Here is a 20336-nt window from a genome sequence, read left to right as displayed (position 1 = left end):
CCAGATGAGCCATGTGCCTGTTATTCTACCTTGATGGCGCCATTACACACACGTGCAATGGGGGGAGCTTTAATAACTATTGAGCAACAATATTCAGATGATGACAAACTGCTCCTTCCATCCCCACAGACTGCAGAAAGAAGAGAAACAAAATGTTGTGTTATGTACTGAGACATAACTGTGACGTTTTGATAGTTGTGGAATTAGGCGTGAACTGCTTCCAGTAATTTCCATACAGAAAGAAAGGTAAATAAATACTGATACATAGATGGGCATACAAATATGATGGTTCAGCATTACACAGAAATTTTTAAAAATTCACATATCAAGTAACAAGTAACTATGTTAAGGTTGAAATCTGTTTTTAAATGTGAAGTTGAATTAATTGAACTAAGTCTGGCACACTAAGTCTCTAATTGTTACATAACCACATTTGGAATTCCAAGGTAAGCCTTCCCCCTGATTCAAACTAAAACTTTAACCATAAATTGTAACATATAAGGTAATTCTGGTGCTGTTTTAATTGTTCCTGGGTTTTTTTGTTTGTTTGTTTGTTTGTTTTGGGTTTGTGTGTGTGTGTTTGTGTGAAGTACACTGAAATTCAACAAGAGGCAAAACAGAAAAATCTCAATTTCTTGAATGAATAAATGCCAACTTATTTTTTTTATATTATATTTATTTATTTTTTAAAGATTTATTTATCTGGGTACAGTCAGAAGCATGGGAGGGTGAGAGAATTCACCAGAGCCAGAGCGGGGAGCAGAACAGGCAGACTGAGGAAGTACACTGCTGAGAGGAGCAGATTATATTTATTAAGGTAAAGTAGGTTTCCATCTTTGTATCTGTTCAGGGGGTTATAGGTTGAAACCTCTACAAACATCGTCTTTCACAACCTGCCCCAGCCAGTGCCTCCTCCACACGTTCTGGGCCCCTATCCCCACTCCACCCGCCACCCAGAAATTACTATGTCCCAGACACAGTTTTAGGGGCTGGGGCTTTAGCAGAAAACAAGAGCCCAAATCTGTACTTTTATTGTAATTGAGGAAGCTCAAAACAAAAATTTAATGAAATAAATAATTTGATACAGAAATCAAAAATTCAAATTCGGTATCAGCAAGAAGCTTAGAGCCCATTAAAATATTAACAAGTCATCATTACATCCTGTTTAGGGAGCTAAGAATGATTCAAAATTAAGAAACACTTAAATATAATTATTTTGCACATCTCAGGATAAAAGATTTCATCTATACACATTAAAGTAATCCCTGATAAAATTAAACATCTATTTTTGATTTTAGAAAAAAACAGTAAAATAGGGACATCAAAATTTCTGACATAATAAATATACATTCACCTCAGCCTCAAAGCCAATGGATACAACAGGTGAACAAGAGGTAATAGAGGTTCTCTAATCTAGAACAAGGATGCTAATAACTAGAATTTGAACATGAACAAACATAAATGTCAAAGGGAAATACATTATAAATGCAACAATGGTAACGTGGGAATTAAAATGCTGACTAAGTCAGGGAAAATGATTATCTGGGAATTCAAGATAATCAACTGAAAACCATTGCAATCTATGAAAGAATTCAGTAAGGTAGAGGAACACAAACTAGGTGCATAAAAGTGAGTAGAAACATTGGTGGCACAAGGGGTTGAGTCTCAGTGCTATCAAGCTATCCACATCCACTGAAGCATGAGTTCTATCCCCGGCCAGGGAACTACCCATATGTCGCAGCAGACCTCTCCTGTCTCCATGCTGCTCCCCTCAGCAGTGTATTTCAGTAGATCTGCCTGTTCTGCTCCCCACTCTGTCTCTGGTGAATCCTCTCACCATCACCCCCCACATCTCTGGCCTGTACCCCAGTTCTTGTATGCATAAATCAAACAAATAAATCTTAAAAAAAAAAAAAAAACAAAGAAAGGACAGACATTCCAGGGGCAAAGAGGCTCCTCTTAAGATCTGAAATACCCAAACCAAGATAACCAGGGACAGACTTGAAGACAATGTTACTGAGGCTATAAAAGAAAACTTGAACAAATGGAAGACACAGTCAGTTTTGGATAGGAACATTATAAATTGTCACATTGTCAATAAGTCAAATTCTTCAATATAAACTATATATTTAATAATATAGTATTATTGCCTCCCTGGTGGTGCAGGGATTAAAGACAGCACTATCAAGCTACTGACAGCCACTGCAGCGCGAGTTTGATCCCCGTCCATCTAGGGAGCAACCCACATGGTACAGCAGACCTCTCCTGTCTTGCCCGCTGCTCCCCTCAGCAGTGTATTTCAGTGGATCTGCCTGTTCTGTTCCCCACTCTGTCTTTGGTGACTCCTCTCACCTCCCCACACCTCTGGCCTACACCCCAGCTCTTATCTGCATAAATAAATAAACCTTTAAATAATAATAATATAGTATTATAGTCATAATACAGTATTATAATAATGTAGTATTATAGTATATGTCTTTTATTTAAATTAAACAAGATGATTCTAAACATTTTTAAGTGAAAATCAAGAGCATAGAAAATATGACCCATAGAGCAATGTATTAAAAACTATCCCTACCAGCTATTAAAATTACTTCAAGTATGCTATCATTAAGATAGTTTTGCTTATGATAGTAAATAATTAGACATCTTGGAGGAAGATCTAGATCCACACAGAAATCTAGTATAACAAAAGTAAAGTCTAAAATAATGGAAGGAAATTTGGCTTTTCAAAAACTCAACTTGTGACTGGGTAGCTGAGTGGACATGTGAGAATAAGTTAAAATAATTGTGCCTCTATCTCAAACATTAATAGAAAAATTTCCAAAAGAAAAAAATAAATATACAAAATACAGCTGAAAAATAATAGAAAAAGTAAGAGAAGAGTATTACTAAGTAGCTTCTGGAATGGAGCCGTTTCTTCCTGTGGGGGTGAAATGAGATGAAATGCCATAAAGCATTCAACTTCTAAAACAGCATCATCTTTTAAAAGATGATCATGATAGTTTTGACATATAATTTGTAATTCCTATCACAGATGTAAAGCTCATTTTCCTAGTCTATAAAAGTCCCAACAAATTGATAAATATAGTAAGTCAACAGAAAAATGTGTGAAGGATATGACTAGACTGATAATTAATGAAAAATCACTAATAGCTTTTCAGCATATGAAAATTCTCAACTTTGGTCAATAATAAAATAAATATAAATTCTAAATATGCCAGCTTTTCATCTGTCAGATCAACATCGCCCAGAGAGCCTGACAGTGTGAGGCCTGACCTCTGTGGACGTGAGAGTAGGAAGGCACGGGCATCAGTGCTCAGTGTTGGTGAGATGAAGACTGGCAAAATCACTCTGGAGATCATATTGAAAATCATATCAAGTCAACGTTAGACCCCATAATTCTCTGCCCAGAAGTCCATTCTGCAGGTGCACTTGCGTATACATAAACCATTGTGTTCATGGTTTTCACTGGAGAATTGTTAAACAAACAAGCAAAAAAAAAAAAAAGATTAAAAAGGCCTAAAGATTCATGCATAAGGTTTAAGTTAGTAAATCATGACGTACCCATATGAGGTAGTCTACAGGAAAACAAGAAGCTCTGATGTACTTTGTGGAAAGATCTCCACTATTCTGGCGTAAGGGAAAGTCTGTAGTAGGTACTGTGTATTTTTGATTATGTATTACTTATTTGCCTTTTTGAAACAGTGAGCACATTATCTAGAAATAAAGTGAAATAAAACTTGAGTGATTTTTCCAAAAAATAGAACAATGAGCCTAACAATGATCTCAGGGAATCGGAGAAAACTCCCTCAGATTCTGTCTGACGTAGGAAAGGACAGCTGTGGGTTTTCTGATGAGCAGTGGGGAGCAGACACCCTGGCACCCTGGGCTCCTGGACAGCTTCCCATCTCTCCGATCAATTGTACCTTTGAAAGAAATTCTCAGCTGAGCTGTAAGCTGCTTATTTAATAACTGTTATTTTTCCAGCAATACACAGTAAACTAAAATGACTTTTTAATAAGATAGTCCCTGTTGCCAGAAAATTAGGTATTTAGGGGATTTTTCAGAACATGCATTTGCTCTGACTGATAGAGCAGAACAACTCTTAGGATACGCATTCTCTGAGCGGAAAAACATGCATTTGTACAAATGAGTGTTTACAAGCCCAAGATTGAAAATGGATCTCAAGTACATGTAATTCATTATAAAGCACCCCCTCTGGCCCCAGAGCTCGCTAAGGGGGACAAAAAATGAACCAGCTTTAACTGTGCCCACATTTAATACAAAATCAGTGACATTTTTTTCTTCTTATAAAACATATTTTTATTTGCCAAATGTAGTGTGAAAAGTTAAAATGGAGAGCTTTTTCTTTCTTTACTTTTTGTGGAAAGTCACTTCAATAATTGATGTTAAGGGTTTTCATGAGCCAAGATTTATAAAAAAACAAAAAAACAAACCAAGAACCACCTTTGTTTCATGAGAGTTCGAGAGTGATGGGAATGAACAGTAACTCTGGTGTTACAGGGGTTTTGACTCGACAAGGAAAATGAATGCACAGTGGTAAAATTGTAGAACTGGAAGAGAAAATAACAAGTCCTCCTGTTAACCATTCTCAGAGCACAGAAGCAATCATGGACACCAGGGAAGTCTCCAAATTTGGGGAAGAAGTGTGCGACTCGCTGAGGATGTCAGCATCCGTCCTGAGACCTGGAAGCAGGTGGGGACACAGAAGTCTCCTTGACACCCACATGAAGAGCTGAGACAGAGGAGCAAGAAGGAGCACTCCCCTCAGCAGGTGCCAGGTGAGGAGAGAGACAAGGGAGGCAGGTATTTTTCGCCCCTGCCATGCACTGCTTGGCAACTCTGATGAAATCCTAAGTTAACTCCTTCTTGTTTACTTGTGAATTTAGGTGAAATCTGAGATATAACAGGGAACTAAGAACATCTGATTTGGGGATTTTCTTGAAATAAGGCTTTGACCTGTAAAAAGAAAACAAGTTAAATTTAAAATGTCAAAGTTCTGAAACCACTGAGTTTGGTGATCTTAGAAATGTTCACATGCTCATTATTTGGAATTTGGTTGTCAGTGACTGTAACTGAGCCTGAAAGATGAGACCAGCTGTTTGTTCAGTCTTCTGGAAGCTCTGTCCTGCCTGCCACTTCTTCAGGTAATAACTTAGGGCTTGGAAATGGCATAGAACTGAGGGGAGAGCTCACCTATATGCCCTTTTGTAAAGGGAGTACTCACCTGTTCCAGTGATTTCCGTTGTGATTCCAGTTCCTTCAGTGAAAGTTTCTACTTTGCTATAATATTCAGCTAAGAGCTGGGATTACCAAATAAATGAATTTGGTATGAAGACTTCTAGAAGGTACACCTAAAAAAATAAAAATCAAAGGGACAATAAATAACAAATCCCTGAATTCTAAGACTCTAAGCGCAAAACATGAAGGTAGAGATCAACTCCAACGTTCTCATTTTACAAAGAATAAAATCCAGATCCCATGAGGCATTTGAATTGCTGGAGAACACCAGGCAGATCCACCCGGGCCAAATACCCCAGCCCCTGGGCTGCGATTCACTGTCCCCTGAAGCACAGGTGACACTCGGAAGTGGCTCTCGCTCAGGATCTTGGCAAGAAAGAGCGAGCCTCCCTGCGACAGCAAGGCACGTGGGAGAGAACCATCTCCTAGATATACTAAGTACATTTAAACTGCATTTGCATGAGCTTCCACTTGCTGTGGGTGCTGTGGGTGTGTGTGCTCTCTCTAAATTATAAACAGTCCATGAAGATTTGGGAAGAATGTCAAAGTTTGCGAATCAACACTCAGCCCATTAGGATCGATGCTCTCTACCTCTGCTGTTGTCAAATGCAAACTCTAAGAATGGCCAGATTTGTTGATGGTGCACAGCGGACACAGCCATCCGTGGTCTTCTAGCTAAATCGAAAAGGAACGATTAACGTTTTCTCTTTACTTAGGTAGAAACTGAGTCTCAACAAAATGGTCACAAGCTAATAAGTAACAGATCCAGGGCTTGAATCTAAGTCTAATGGTTTTAATGGGGTAATTGCACCTGGCCCCACTGCAATTTTCTTGTGTTGGACAAGCGTTAAGCACACAAGGAAGTATGAGAATGCAATGAATGAGTTTGTTTGGCTGTAACTGCAAAAACAGAGGGTTTGAATTCTGAAATCCTGGTTCTCCTCTTACTCTGTGCTCATGGACAGGTCCTAACCTCTGGAATTGAATTCACAGATCTATTAATTTTCAGTTTCTAGTATGTGCTTATGCTGTGCTAGACATCACCAGGTGCTAAATAGTAACCCCAGAGAGGGGAGATGATCACTCAGCCCCACCTTCCTAGAGGTCCTTGTTTCCTAATGGATGGGCTGTGACTTATAATTGTTGCTTTGCTTGCCTCAGAGGTCTGTTGCATGAACTGATGAGATATTGTAAATGCTTCATAAAACATAATATGACATATAAATCAAAAGGTTATTATGAGTGTACTTAACCCAAGGGCAGAGAGGAACATCCTGTCTGTTTTTCGTTGTTTTTTTAACCCTTGTTTCTTTATATTCCTGAAAAGGAAGGGCTTAAGTTCTCCAGGTAAGTTGAAGAGGAACTGAATTGATTTTAAGAAAATGCAAAGAAGGTAGGTGCTTCGCAATGTACTTAAGTATTAGCTTGCCTTCTGTCTGCAATGCATTAACGCCTGGACTCCAGGAGTCCCTGGCAAAATGATAGATCTCCTTCCTGGGAAGAGATAATGATTGCAGTGCAGGAAACAGAAACCACTAACGTATTTACCAGGAAAGGATTTGGATTCAATTAAGTGCTTACAAAACTGGGAAGCCCCTGGGAGAAGTTGTGTTCCCGTGCAATCCCACCCTCTTCCATAGGGGAGCTGCTGCCTCCCTGGGCTCAGGGATAGCTGTTCTGGAAGGAAACTCACCACTTAGTAGGGGAAGAAAATCCTGAAATCCTGGGATCAGGAAGCCACATGAGGAAATTGCCACGGCTTCGGTGCTGGAGAACGAACACTGAAATGCGGCTGTGGGAAGACCTCATGCACCGGCCATCTTGCTAGTCAGAATAGGAGTCTCACCTGCTGGAAAAAAAAAGAAATGCTTAGACTTCAGAGAGGAAGATTGTCTGGTCAGTTTTTTGTCCACTATAACCCCTTTCACAGTCCCCACTTCTAATAGGTACAGGCAACCACAGGACCATTTTGGTGCCATGGCTGCTATTTAAAATAGAGATGAACAGTTTCAAACCGCGGTATCACCTCTTCCTAGTGCTCACTGAGATGAGTAACTCTTGTGACAAGGGTCAGATTCTCATTGGCACAGAGGTCAATGCTGTTTTCCTTCACAAGTTCCTCAGGAGGCTGAAATAAGAAAGGGATATGTAAACTCAACACCAATCACATGCTGGGGGGAAAAAAAGGTTCTGCATGAGATCCCTGAATTGCTAGGAATAAAAGAAGGGAGTTTAGAGGAAAGATGTGATAGAGGAGACAGCCTAGTTTTTTTCTCAAGGGCAAACTTTGAATAACAATCATTGGTTTATCTAGTTGCATTGGCCACTCTTTAGATCATACTGAGGGAAGAGGTTGAAAGAACACTTAGGGACCTCATAAGTACCTGAAACTATGAGTTTATCACTAATCTTTTTTTTTTAATATATGTATGATGTAGGGATGATTATCTTCATGTTTTGGTTGCAGAAACTGAAGCTTTGAAATGCAAAGTGGTGTGGCATCACTTGACAATCAGCAGTCTCTTCAGCTTCAATCAAGATGCATCTGGGGCCTCCCCAGTGGCACAGCGGTTGAGCGCTGGGTTGCAAAGCTGCCCGCAGCCTCTGCAGCACCAGTTCAATCCCCGGCTGCTCCCCGGCCAACGGAGGAGGGTCCCACGTGGCGCGCAGACCTCTCCTGCCGCCCGCTGCTCCCCTCAGCAGTGTACTTCGGTCCTTCTGCCTGCTCTGCTCCCCGCTCTGGCTCTGGTGAATTCTCTCACCCTCCGGCGCTTCTGACTATACCCAGTGCTTGTGCCTGTATAAATAAATAAATAAATCTTAAAATTAATTAAATAAGTAAATAAACAAATAAACAAGCAAACAAATAAATAAAGATGCATCTGACCCCAAAACCTGGGTCCTTTACACTGAGCAGCATGCCTCCCAGGCATGGAGAGATCTTGTTGAAAGAGTCAAAATACCCCAGCAAATGCTCAAAAATTATTTGTCACAGGAAGATGATACATTTTCTCCAAAGCAGAAAAAAATAGAGAGTTGTAGGAGGGCTGCCTCTGACTTCCACTCATCCAGACATCAGCGGTGTGCTCCTGGGCAGTGAGTTAGTGACTCAGCTTCCTTATTTCTAAAAATGAGTTCAAGTTATCTAACCCAGAGGATTATTTTGAGGATGAAATGTGCTAATTCATAGAAAGATTGGAGATCAGGGCTTGCCATAGTTGATCCCTCCATCATTGACTTGATACTATCATTAAAATCATGAGAAAATAGACTGACATGCTGAGCCCAGATTCTAGCCCCCCAGTATCCTAGCTTTAACTGTCTCGAGGAAAAACAACTTGAAGAGAACCCCAAGTTTTAAGATCAGTCACATCTCTCCAACAGATATCCAGTCACATTGAGAAATGCCAGATTATCCATGAATAGAGACCAGAACGGATCCACTCACGGCACATAGGAGACTTTATAGTCACTTGTGGGGCACCAAAGTTATAAACATAGAAAAGATAAAACACACTAAATATAGTAAGAGTTCGAAAGGAGAGAAGTGTCCAGTAGAAGGGGATTCCTATTTACTGAAGTCACCGCAAGCCACTCCCTCCTTTAACTTTCATGTCAGTTCTATAAAGTGTGGCTGGTAATTCCTACTTCACAAATGGTCCCAAATGGTTGGAAAAATTAAGTGACTTATGAAAGGTCAAGGAGTTATAAAGGGAAAGCACAGCCTTCTGTTGATGTCTCCGAGATCCCACAGCCCACTCATCCCACAGCCCACCACTCCCTACTGCATAGTTTTCAGCACCAGAGCTTGTCAAGCAAAACAAAAAAGAGATTTTCTGGTAAAGCAGTGGTGAACTGTCAGTAGTTTTTCTCTATCAGAGTCATGTTCTATCTATACAGTTTCTATCCATAACGTTTTTTTTATAATAAATTTTATTTTTATATTCCCCATACAATTGCAACCCCCTTATTTTGACCCCAATCCCTCCCCTCCTGCCCCTCACCCCCCAAAAAGTGTCTCTGGTTCATAGTTTTTTGTTGATTTTGATTTTCACTTTCTTATAGTTATTCATTTTCCTGGTCCCTTATTTAAGTTTTCTAGATTCCTGCTGTGAGTGAGACCATCCGGTATTTTTCTTTTTCTTTTTGGCTTATTTCGCTGAGCATGATCCCTTCCAGCGCCATCCATGTTGCTGCAAATTGCATGTGTTTATCTTTTTGATTGCTGAGTAATATTCCATGGTGTATTTGTACCACATCTTCTTGATCCAGTCATCTCTATCCATAACGTTTTATTAGAACATGATTTTGCCTATCCTTTGCTACCTGCCATGACTGCTTCAGTACACAGACCAAGCAGCTTGATGAGTCTGACGCATTTTCTACCTGACCCTTTACTGAAAGATTTTTAAACCTTTGCTCAAGGCTATTCAAAAATGAGACAAGACCAAAGGATTGTTGGAAAAACAAGTTGAACACATCCTTTCCTCATCTGTGCACCCCTATACCTGTGTAATAACTTCAGGATCCTGCATGCTGGGCTTTGGGGATGCCTGGCAGAGCTATGGGGCTTACATCAGAGTAGTTTACACACACCACAGTTAGGCAAAACTCAGAGTCTGGCTGTTTCTCATACTTTAGAGAAAACTCCAAAATGCCAGTGAAAACATTCAGGTGTTGCTGAACATGAGCCACTCAGCTCAACTCTCCAGAAATATTTAGAACATCTTTAGAGATTCAGGAACTTCTAATATGTCTATAGTTGATTTATTAATTGAATATTCTGGAAATCAAAGTCCATAGGACTCCAGCAAGACCTCAACAGTCGGAAAGTGTCCCCAAGGCTATAGAAAACTTTGTAATCTCTACTCTAGAAACTTAAGGAAAAAAATTGAGGTGTTCAGAAGGTGCTGTGGCAACGTGTGGCAAATGTTCCCTAATTGTCAAATCTGACATTTAGTAATGAAATGAACTAAAAAATGAAAATAAAATGACAGTGAAACAACAGATAGTTAAGGAGTAACCTCTGGAGTTAGCAACATAGAACAAGATTAAAGTCCTAATTTATCACGCTTATGAAGGGCTCATTCTAACTGTGGCCAGACCTTTATCTAACCCTCACTGATATGTCTGGGAATGAAAGACTCTATCCAGAAGAAAACTGAAACTCAGTCAATGTTTTTATTTATCTCACTTTCACTTGCAAATTGGCTAACTAGAGATAAACCAAACTGATGGGTTAAGATGACTTTGTTCTGATTAATTTTACGGTAATTCTGAGGGCTTCAGTTTTAAATGAATTGTTTGAATACTAAATTATGCAGCTTTATGATCCACGAGATAAGCAGCAGCTCTAAAGATGCCTCTGAGACTTAAAAGAGACAGCATTAGAAGCTCATTATTGCCGGCACATTTAACATGGTTAAAGTAGGGGAAAATAGCCATTAAGTTAATGTAATAGTTAAACTGCATTAATTTGAAAAACTGCCCAGTGAAATGCTCACAGCAGAGGATGTATGTTGTTGTTGTTGTTGTTTTTTTCCTTATGTGGCGACATTAAAAAATAAAATAGAAAACATTTCAATATTATTTTCTTCCATCCTCAAGTCATTCCACCATTTGAAATCCTAAACTTCTCCACCGTGGAGGTGCAGAGGGATACGCTCAGTTCTGCCAGAAACAGAACAGAGCAAGAGCTGGTCGCTCACTCATCCCCAGCCCTTGAGGCGCCATGTGGAGCAAGGCAATCGCAGCAGAGAAAGGAAAGCGATCTACCGTGTTCTGACAGGAACAGCACAGAACACAGGAATTCTTGCCTTGGGGAACAGAAACTCTTTAATTCCTGCATCTGGCAATTTGCCTGAGAACCAAGACAAACTGAGTTCAAAAATACTTCTGTAATTCTCAAATGACCACACAGAATGACATTGGGCCTGTTTTCTACTCCGTCAGCACCAAGCGTTGGGCATGTGAAGCTTTTCCTCTGTTAGTGTGCAGCTCAGTGCTTCTCCCTGCTCGCTCGCCTTCCCAAATGCCCACTTTTTTATCCTGTTTGTTTGGTTTCCTCTAAGAGTTCACCATTTGCTTTTATTATACGAACCAGCAAAGGACACACATGTGCCTTTTAATCACGGGGGTGTGGGCTGGCTCTGAGGAAGGGCTTCGGCTCTGTCTTCCAAGGGAAAGACTCGTATTCCCATCTTTGGATTCCTTAAGACCAGATGTTTATCATCAACTGTTTCATTAACTAGCCACCTGAGCACCTTGCCAAAGTCTTCTGGTCTAGAAGAAATCCAATCCAATCCGGGTCGTTCCCATCCACACCCAGCTCTCTCCTCCCCAAGCCTTCCTTTCAGCCGCCAGCACTGGTGTTTCTCAGGCACATGCATGTTCAAGGGGAACCTCTGAGATTCCTTTCTTGGGTCTCCCTTTTGTGCTCCAGCTCCTGGGACGGTTAAGAGGGCACCACGGTCACATCACCTGACACTTTCAATCAATACCAAGCTAATTTTAAGGCCCAAGGCAAGGTGTATTTTAAACTATGACCGTTTGAATAAAAGCTCTCCTAACTGAGGACAGAAACCAGGACCCAGGGACACCTATGCCAAGGACAAATAGAACTGGGTTGGTTGATGGAATATGCCCGTGGATCCTGTGGACACTTCACTGTGGCCCAGAACAGCAGGGCTTGTCAGGACAAAAGCAGCCAAGGCTGGGGCTCCGTGGCCCCGCTCCCACGGCAGAGGCACTGCCGCCACCAGGAAGCCCTCCCCAGTGTCCAGGGACAGTCCTCTGACCTACCTGATGAGCAGGCCTCTTCTCCCCTGGCTTCCTCCTCTCTTCACTGTCCTCTCTCCTTTGACGTCCAGTCATAGATTGAGTTCTCAGTGCACACAGTGTCTGACCCGCCAGTACGGTTCTGATCCTGGAAAGAGATGACCTTTGATGCAGAGGAGAGAAGCCCGGAGGCCGGGAGCAAGGTGGGCAATTGCCTTCGTGACACTTGAATCATGGACGTGAAATGAAGTTTGCTTCACATGCTCTGCAGACTCAATTTTAGATACACTGTAGGAGACCGTTAAAAGTGTGCACTCTGCTTGCACCCCATTCTGATTCGGTGTATCTGAAGGAGTGACTCTGGGCCTGGGATTGCAGTGATTCTCACATAATTCAGATGCCTTAAAAAATGATAATTTAGCAAAAGATAAATCTTTCTTCACTTCAGAGAACAGGACAGACGCATGATGAGCATTGGGGAATCCTCAGCCTACTTCCCAGCTCTGCACCAACTAAGGCCAGTGATCAATGCTTAATGGACAGGGAAGGAGTTAAGATGGTTCCATGGTGTATAACCATGGGACCTGCTTTTCAAAATAAAATCAAAAGTGCAAAATATTTTTACCGTGTATTTATTAATTGGTTGGCTAACAGACTTTATTACTTGGTGGATTTATAATTACTTTCAAAAATTGTTTTTGAATATAAAATACTTTTAAGAATTAAAAATAATATTTATCTCTAATATACATATATATATTCATACATACATATACACTTAAGCACAGTAAAGGCAATTCTTTAAATTTACTATGTGGTTAGAAATATATAAACAACTAGTCATCGGCAAATTACCTGGCTAAATTTCTGATCCACATCTGCCTCTAACATTATATTACATAACAGCATTTTTTTTTTCTGAAAAAAGTGCTTTTTTTTCAATATAAGCATTATTTTTAACATTTTTCAGAAAACCACATGTAATCATGATCAAAGTTATATTTTATGGCTAATAAATCTAGAATTCTTGACATGCTCAATTGATTCTTCTCTGTAGGAGAGACTTTTTCATGAAGAAAATGCCTAGATACTTAGTAAATTGAGAATAACTTTATTAAACTGAATATAGCCTCAATTCAAATGTTTATATTTAAATATTTTAGCCTAAATATGTTCATATTTAGAGATACTATTGCTTACCCTCAGTCAGAATTCATTTATTTGACAAATATTTTATAAGAAACTAGTTGGCTAAGTTGTCCCTATTCCCTTTTGTTTCTGCAAATTTAATTACAGCAAAATTAAAGGCCTTCTCAAGTCCATCCCATTCAATAGAGAATATAAATTCATCCAATAAAACATAGAACCTCCATCAAAATGTTCTTCCCTTGGATTGAAAGATCTGGGGTGCATTTATTAAATATCACAATGAAATATTGGACTCATGATTTATTTTGTTCAGTCTTTCATTTGTTATTGTAAAAATAAAATCAAGGTTTTCTCATCTGCAAGTTAACAATTGACTAAATGCTTCCATAGATGAAGGGTTTTTTGTTTTAAAAACCAATTATTAATGCTTTCATAAAAATTTCCTGATTTTGAAAAACATGCATGGAAATTTAAAGAATTTAAGTCTTTTCACTTTCACTTTAGGGTGCTTAGAGTAGTTAAAAAATAGATTCAAACATTTCTAGAAATAGGGTCTTTCTGGTGGCGCAAGGGGTTAAGTCTCAGCACTATGAAGCTACCAACAGCCACTGCAGCACAAGTTCGATCCCTGGCCAGGGAGCTGATCCACATGACCTCTCCTGTCTCCCTGCTGCTCCCCTCAGCAGTGTATTTCAGTAAATCTGCCTGTTCTGCTCCCCATTCTGTCTCTGGTGAATCCTCTCACCCCCCACAACTCTGGCCTATATCCCAGTTCTTGTATGCATAAATAAATCTTAAAAAAAAAAAATTCTAGAGTCAGACAGAAGAGTAGCAGTAACAATCCACATATACTACACTTCAGCATATACTGGTTTTATTCCATACCAGTTTCACAACAACCAGTCCTTGGTGGGATTACTCAGTGTAAATATGTAGACTATCTGTAGTCTCGGCAAGTCACTTTTACTTCTACTATAAAATGTTCCTGGTTGCAACTATAATTTATAGGCCCTGCAGAGTCCTGCTTTGCAGGTGGAGAGACCAAGTGACCACATTGTTCTACTAAAATGTGGTTTCCTACCAAAATTTATGTTAACATCATCCCCACGAAAACAAATAGTGTCATTTTTAACGTTAAATTTTAAACTGAATTTATAATGGCTTTCACAAACTTGTCAATGCTTGATCTTAAAACATTTCAAAAGATTTATGATGTTCTGATTCAGATTAAAACCATAGAAACCATTACGTGCATTTCAATTTGAAGTCTTTGGAAACTACTTTCATAAAAGGAAATCTATTCTTTGAAGTGGGTACTGAGTCAACTCTGACTTCCACATGGCCCAGCATGGGCATTCTGGATCAGGATTATGTGCAAATTATTGAATCATTGTCAACATTTTAGATAAATGGAAATGAGCAGATTCATTTTTCATTAAATATGAACCTTCATTTTTACACTCAGTGATGCCAATGCAGCTTATTGAAATACGAAAGCAGTTGCTACCAATTAATTCATTAGTTGGTAAATATATATATATTTTTAAAGATTTATTTTATTTATTTATGCATATAAGTACTGGGGTCCAGAGGTGTGGGGTGGGAGGGGCAGACAGGATTCACCAGAGACAGAGTGGGGAACAGAACAGGCAGACTGACTGAAATACGCTGCTGAGGGGAGCAGCGGGGAGACTGGAGAGGTCTGCTGTGCCCTGTGGGTAGCTCCCTGTCTGGGGATTGAACTCATGCTGCAGTGGCTGGCTATGGCTTGATAGTGCTGAGACTTTAACCCCTGTGCTACAAGGGAGGCCTGGTTCATGCATTCTTTATATTTACATTTTAAAATTAAGGAACAAAGTTGCTGTATGTACTCTATGGCCAGAGTTCTCAGCCTTTATTTTCTATGCCCATTTCACATAGGGCTGACTTATCGCTGTGGAGATGTGCTTCTCACTGCCCAAGGTGATGGTTAAAGTGCTCCCCACTCTGTCTCTGGTGAATCCTCTCATCTACCCCCTGCACCTCTGGCCTACACCCCAGTTTTATTATGCATAAAATAAAAATAAATAAATCTTAAAAAAAAAAGAAAAACTGAATTTGCATCTCACTCTTAAATCATAAATTGGGCAAAAATGAAAATTCCAGAAAAATTTAAGCAATTATTCAACTGTCATATATGGGAACACATTTTCTAAGTGATGATCAAGAGCATTAATCACAGTAGCAAATGTCAATATACCTGACTCCTTGAAATGAAAAAGTTCTCTACATTAAAATGGAGAGTAATTCAGAAAGGTAAATACATCCTTGAAATAAATTAACCATAAAAAGATAATATTCATAATTTATACATTATGTCAAAATGAGAACTCATAGATAAGTAGACCAGGATTATGCACAGAAACTTCATAGATGAGAAATAGAAATGTCACGTAGAAATCTGCAGCATTATTCATACTCACCAGTCATCATGGTGGAAATGCAGGCTGCCACGCTGCTGTGGAAAAGAGTGTGTTTTCTTATGTCATCGAACACTCACATAACCTAAGATTTTATTACTTCATTGCATCCAACAGAACCTTGCACACATATAGCTCTGCTCACTGCTAGCTGAAATCTGGAAGAAAGAAGAAACCTTATAAAATATTTCTTATATCAGAAAGACACAGAAGCCCAGGGAAAGAAACAATACCAAGAGAAAATTTGGGAGAAGCTTTAGAACACACCTGTACAGAGAGTAGGTTTTGTGGTGAGCATTTAGATGGAGCACAATGGGTTGGTGGAAAAGCTACTTGTCTTAGCTGACTTGGACTTCCATAATACAATCGTAACAGAATACTGTGAACGGACATCTTATAAACACCAGACATTTATTTCTCAGGGTATACTGGAGTCTGAGAAGTTCATAATCAAAGAACAGGGAGATTCTGTGTCTCCCAAGAGTTTCCATTCTTGTAATTTTGTCCTTAGAGGGAGACCTTTCTGGGGCCTCCTCTTAAAAGGGTACTAATCCCATTACTGAGGGCTTCAAGTCATAACTTAATCACCTCTCAAAGGTACCACCTATCAACCCTCACCTTGGGAGTTAGGATTTCAATCACATGAATTTTGGGGGACACAGTATTCCATCCATTACCCTATCATTTGTGCAGGATACAATCAAGTGCCAGGAGTAGGTGTGTACGTTTTGGGGAGTCCATTATGCGATTGTATATAAATAGACTGGGTTAGTTTCCTAAGACTGCTGTAAGAAACTGCCATAAACTTAGAGGCTTTAAACAGAAACGTGTAACTTCACAGTTTGGAGGATAAAGGTCAGAAATTAAAGTGTAATGTAAGTTGCTTCCTGCAGAACAGCCAACCGAACCAGATTAAACAAAGACACATTTTCACTAGGAATCACTGGGAGTGAAGTTCATGCCACAGACATCCATGGTGTCCCTGCCTCACAGGGTCAGGTCTACATGGTTCTAGAATGCAACCAGGGCCTCGGGCAGTTTTCCAGGGGCCTCCCCGCAAATGCTTGCACATTAAGAACAAGATATTCTCCTACTTGCAATGGTGCTCAGAAGACTGGGCCTGGCAGGGGCCATTTCTCGTAGTTGTTTGAATGCAAGCTCTTTCCTTGAGGCATAAGGAGACGTGGGCTCACAAGGAGCAAATGACTCCCCAAGTTCACAGCTCCTGATGCAGGTCTGAACTATGCTGTGTAGGAAAATCAGCTCCAAAAATCTCTCCTGAGGAGATACAATTAGCATTTCCCTAGCAAGTCTCAAATAGACTAAACATTAGAAAAATGCCTTTTATGGCTCCCTTTGATGAATCACTAAAACACATTTCATGCAGCAAGTGATTAAAAGAAATCTGTCCAGGATCTTGTGGCCCAACTCACTACTTCTTACCTGGTAAAAAGTGGGAGTTCTGCGCTCGTGTGCATCACAATTTACATTTTATTTGGAGGAGCCCTGTGCTAGATTCAGGAAGGAGCGAGAAAGAAATAGAACAACAAAAAATATATAATTCACTCTGATGCCTTTCATTTTCCTCAAGAACATGGTATTTCTCTCTCAGTAAGTCTTTGATGTGCCCTTACAACCTGGCCTCCTTTGAACACTCTTTATCATTTTTCACTTCCTTTCTCGTATGCACTTCACCCTAACTCCACCTAAAATACTTGCTGTTCCCACAATCACGCCATCCATGTCACTTTCTACTTCTGAAACTTATGTGTGATCATCTTAATTTCTCTTTCATTTCTCTCTGCAGGAAAAAACCATTAGCATTTTCTGAACACCCATCCTGGGACTTTCCCTATCTGGAAAATTAGTCCTGAAAAAATAGAGGTAAATGGCTCAGAATGTTTCATAATCCAGCAGTGGTTCAAAATGTCTTTTTGGGGCTATATTTCTGGGCCAATTCTTTACTTTGTTTCTCAATTGCAGTAACTAGTAGTTTTGTACCTTAATCCCTCAATACAAGCCCTCCTGGGGCTATTTTTGATTTCTATCTTTTCTTTTGTTTGTTTTTCTTTTTCTTTTTTTTTTTTTTTTAATTCAGGTAACATTGATTTACCATTTGTGTTTTAGAAGTATAACATCCCACCCTTCCGGTGTTGTTATCCAGACAGTTGTTACCCACAGCCCACTGTGCCCCTCCCCACTTTGTTCTTCTCCCTCTTTTCCCTGTGGAGGTATCTCTAAATATTAAAAAATAGACCTATCATATGACTCAGTAATTCCACTCCTAGATATCTACCCCAAGAACACAGTCACACCAATCCCAAGGAATATGTCCACTCCTATGGTCACTGCAGCACTTTTTGCAACAGCCAAGCTCAGAAACAATCTAACTGCCCCAAAGCAGATGAGTACATTAGGAAGATGATGTCTATGCATGGGGGAATGCTACTCAGCTATTAAGAAGGATAAATTTTGCCTTTTGCAAAAACATAGACAGAACTGGAAAGATTCATGTTAAGTGTAATAAGTCAGAAGGAGAAAGACAAATACTAGATGGTGTCACCTACCTGTGGAGTACATAGAAACAAAACAAAGGGGTGGATGAAGCCAAGCTAATACCAAACCCCAAAAACCTGAGTGTAGAACTGATGTACTCCTGTATTCTAAGGGTCCCACACAGTATTGAATGTCACTATCTCCTGTCTGTCGTCTGATAAAGAACATGACATTAATTGGGTTAGAATACTGGATTCTCCATTCTCTGGTCACACACTCTGAGGAAAATCACAGTCTCTCTGAGTGTTCACTATAGTCTGGCTGCTGCTGTCTGTCTCAGTGGTAAAGGAGGATCAGCAGCACTCAAAGAGCCAGGCTGAAGGAGGGCATCGATGTCACACTTCCCTGCTGCCCCCCTGCTGAAGCTCCCCCTTACCTGCCCGGCCTCCTGGCCCACTACCACCTGCCTTTGGGTTCGTCCCCACAAGTCTGCCTCCAGACTCAGCACATCACCGGCCCCCTGACTCTCATGTCATCAGGGTCCGTGAACTCCTTGTTGAGCTTCAGACACAGGGAGATACCCCCTCACATTTGCAAGCATCAGAAAGTAAAAATTTGAGTAGGAGATAATGGAAACATTGAACCCATATACATGAAAATTCCTGGAAGGACTCAAGCTACCAACATCAGCACATCCCATGGTTTTAAAGGACTAGTCTTGCTTTATTATCTGTCCTGAAGGAAAAAGTTGTCAGAAGGGAATCCACTTGCCTTGTTAAGACAGTAGCTTTCTGTATTCAAGATCAACAAAAAAAGACTTGTTCTCTATCCCAAGATTTCCGGGAAAAGCTATGGAATGGACTCTTTTGGGAACGGTTTGTGTCAAGCACGATTTCTCCTTGGCCAAGTCACAGACACTCTTATTTCCCAGATGGCAGCCCATTCCCCACTGGAATCATAGTTATATGGGGAGAAGGGGGTTCAAACTCCTTTGTCTAAGAGGAAAGATAACTCTACATAAGGAAGTGATGCTCACAGGATGCTTGTGTCCCATGGAGGCAAAATCAGCAGATATCCATGCAACCAACTGGCTTTCTTTTATCTCTGTCACTTTCTATTTGTGACAAATCCATTAAAATACCCCAAAAATCCCAGACTGGGTTATTAACCTTATCTGACATTAGGGTCTGCTCCACTCTCCTCCTCAACTTATTTCACATGAATGCTTCTGCAGAATGCTTTTTTTTTTTTTTTTAATGTAGAAGAGGTGAGGACTCCCCAGAGACAAAGTGGGGAGCAGAACAGGCAGATCTACTGTAATGCACTGCTGAGGGGAGCAGCAGGGAGACAGGAGAGGTCTGCTGTGTCAAATATGGGTCAGCTCCCTGGCCAGGGATCAAACTGAGGCTGCTGCAGTGAGAGCGTTGAGACTTAACCCCTAGGCCACCTGGGAGGCCCCAGAATACTTTTTGATAGAACTAAGAACCAAGAGGAAGCGTGCCAATCCAACTTTAATGACTTAAAAAGGAGAAAGGTGACTCTAAAAGTATTGCAGTCTTAAATTATTCAAGAAATGATATTAAAATCTAGACCTTGCAAGTCAATTGATTTTCTAAGAGCTAATCTCCAAGTCTTCATGAGCCGGCCATTAAAATGACTCAAACAGAGCCATGTTGCCGAGGACTGCGACCTGCAGGCTGCATCTGTCTCTGTTTCTGGATAATCTCTTTAAGGGGACTGCCTGCTATGTGACTTGGAATAAGTCACATTTACTTTGGGGGTCTGAGTTTAATCCAATGTGGAAGGATGGATTTAGCTGTGAGATTTATTCAAAAACAACAAAGTTAGCCACTTGCTAACTTCCAAATCTTGGAAATATGCCAAGAAAAGAGGAAAAGAGATCTTTGATGTGGTGCTTGAAGGAGGGTAATGTATTTGTGAAAATGACAAAGTGAGTGACAGGGTTGTGTTCCAGGCAAAAGCTACATTGTATGCAAAAACCTAGTGCAATGACAATCCCTGTGGTCTTGCATTTTGATTTCTAAAGATGAACTTTGTAAGTTGCCTCTCAAATTCAAATTTTGGAAAACTGAGGACAGGGGACAGCTTATCATGGTGATGCAAGAGGGAAAGCTCCTGATGACTGACATCTGTCTGCTTTGCATGGAAAGGACCGCTTAGGTTGGATGT

Source organism: Talpa europaea (genome assembly GCF_964194135.1).
Source record: "Talpa europaea genome assembly, chromosome: 5".
Taxonomy (NCBI): Eukaryota; Metazoa; Chordata; class Mammalia; order Eulipotyphla; family Talpidae; genus Talpa; species Talpa europaea.
This window is presented reverse-complemented; position numbering follows the sequence as displayed.